The following is a 2,946-nucleotide window of genomic DNA, read 5'->3' on the forward strand; positions in this document are numbered from 1 at the left end:
CTGTAAATTTGTGAGTATAACTATGCTTCTCGGGTTCTTGTAAATTTTATGAATTTTCTGTAGAAGTTGTTAGCGGTTCACTGAAGACTTCAGTTTGGTCTTTTGCTGTAGATTTACATTTACACGAATATGATTCAAGTTGTAAAACATACATCCACTAAAAACCTCAAAATTTCTTCAAATTCTCACACATTTACCATCATAACATTTTTTGTAATGGACTGGCATTTCGATCCTGTGTATGTAATATAGTGTCATATCCATCTCTAGTAAACTTATAAATCCTTTTGAAACTTTTGAACCGTTCGAAATCTCACAAATGTATTTCTATTAATTGGATGGATGAATATAATATTTTATATCATGTAAGTCTGGATGAAAGTACTGTTAAGTCACCAATTCACTATTCCGATCGAAAGATTTTTGTATTGACAACATCAGCATCATATCTTACATGCAAATCATCATTTCAAGTATATTTTGCATAGTCAATTGTTGATGGCCGTTAGCTTTATCCTTTTGTCACTTTTGCAGTTTTCCTTTCTATGATTTTCATGTACAGATATTGTGAATTCCTCTAAAGGTTTGCCTAGTCCTCCGTCAATTTTACCTTAGTGTATTCTATTTTTAAACAAGCGCCATGGTCTGACAGGTACAGTTCTAACTATAAAAATTCTATGAAACATTGCAATATCTATGTTTAAAATTTCAGCGTGATAAATATAATTCTAAGAGAGACTTGCGTTCTTTAAGATTGTATGGATTTTTTACAGCATAATTCACAATCCAGTTCTTAAGGCAACCAACCCATGAGTGTTTGGATTAAGCATTCCAAATTATAGCAATATGTTCTTTGCTGAGAAGCTTTCATGTCGTACAGTTTATACATCATTGGAATCTATCAATAAAGGATCTCTCTCTACATACAAAAATACATATTTATTATATCAGGAGACATTCTACACTGGCAGTAAGGAATCTCATATTGTGATTATGTACGTGAAAATATTTTGACTTAAATTTGATAGTCAGTTTTTGTCCAATACTTAAATAAACTTAATATTTATAATAATAAATACATTTATCTAAAAGAAACTAGAACCATCGAATTCCAACTATTTTTCTTACTTCATAATACATAAATTTAATTTGGATTTTTGAACGGTAATGTAATAAATTATAGGAACCATACCCAAATTTTCTCAAGTCAAACCAAAATAAATTATTTAATAATTAAAATAATTCTATAATAATACTATATATATGTGTATTATATATAAGTTTAAGAATAACAAGTTTTTTTTAGAAATCATTTCCACTTTTATAACATATAAATTTAATTCTGATTTTTGAATGGTAATGCAATAAATTATAGAAATCATGCTCAAATTTTCAAAAGTCAAACAAAAGCAAATTATTTGATAATTAAATAACTCTATAGTAATATTATTTACATATATATCTATATAAATGTATAAATATACATTAGTGTTTATTATATGTAAGTTTAAGAAAAATAGCAATCTTTTATGTAGTCAGATAGTTTTGTAAGAAAAACCATTTCCATTGTAACTTGGGAGGCATATATACATATCTACATGCATGGGTGTGCACCTTTTTGCCCACTACTTGGAGTGGTAATTAAATCTCTTAAAGACGTGAGATTTCTACAATTCATAATGTTCAATTTGTTGTTTTTGGATTTGTGTGAGCTTTTTTGCATCAACTTTTTGGATCACACATTGTGATCCATCATCAGGATGATAGAGTCTCCTTGAGTCCCCTGTTTGAGGAAGAAAGGGTAACAAAGTTGCAGATTATTTGATCAAGATACACATTAGAAGATCCAAGAAATAGAAAAATAAAGGAGATTAAATACGTGTGGTGTCGTCAATTTGTTTTGTGATATATTTTCATGCTTATATGTGTTGCTAGCCATCTGTGGGTATCATAGATTTTTTGGCCTTGTTGACAAAATTAAAAGCATTCATTCATTCTAACCAATCCGTTTAGCAAGGAATGTGAGAAAATTCAAGAATAAATTGTTAGGATGCATTCGATGGATTCCACTTTGGTTCACCATTGTTTTTGTCACACTATGACATGGATGATTGCCACAGATGTATTAATTAAATCAAATTGTAGTTGCACCTCTTTACTCCTATGAACACAAGTGTCAAATCATAAGTGACCTAGGGTAGAGCTATAGATCAGCAATTGGATATCATGAGCCATTTGAGACTATAGGCCCCTCGTCACAAATTCCTATCCTTGATACCTAGAAATCATGAAATAACCCTTGGGTATGGATTCAAACCAATATACTTGAATTTGAAAAGGTGAAAGGTTTGGAAAAAGACTTCATCACAATAAAGATGCAACAATTAAGTTCATATCCTCTTGAACTATTAAATATGTCTGTAGATTGAGCCAAGGCTAAAACAAATAATTGAGAATAAAGTACTCAAAACCCAACTGAGTAGGCTTTTGTTCCAAGTTTTATAAATACAATTCTCGTTGGATTGTTTCCAAAGAACAGATCGAAGTAGTTCCAACGTTTAAATCTTTTGTTTCAATTTTCATATATACAATTATTGTTGGATTGTTTTCGAATAACAGATCAAAGGAACTTCAACGTTTAAATCTTTTGTTCCAAGTTTCATAAATACAATTCTTGTTGGACTGTTTCCAAAGAACAGATCGAGGGAGTTTTGATGTTTAAACCTTTTGTTCCAATTTTTATATATATACTTCTTTGTTGGACAGATCGAAGGAGTTTCAACATTTAAATTTTTGCAGTAGGAATGTCCCAATAGTATTTCATAGTAGATACTTGCAAACCAATATGGCAAAAAAATCATGCATAGCCATGCAGTTTTATTGAGATGAGACATGAAACCATCTATTCGACAATAAAGAGGGGTAGAAATTTATTCAAAACAGAAG

Source organism: Cryptomeria japonica, chromosome 6, assembly GCF_030272615.1.
Source record: "Cryptomeria japonica chromosome 6, Sugi_1.0, whole genome shotgun sequence".
In the NCBI taxonomy this organism is placed as follows: Eukaryota; Viridiplantae; Streptophyta; class Pinopsida; order Cupressales; family Cupressaceae; genus Cryptomeria; species Cryptomeria japonica.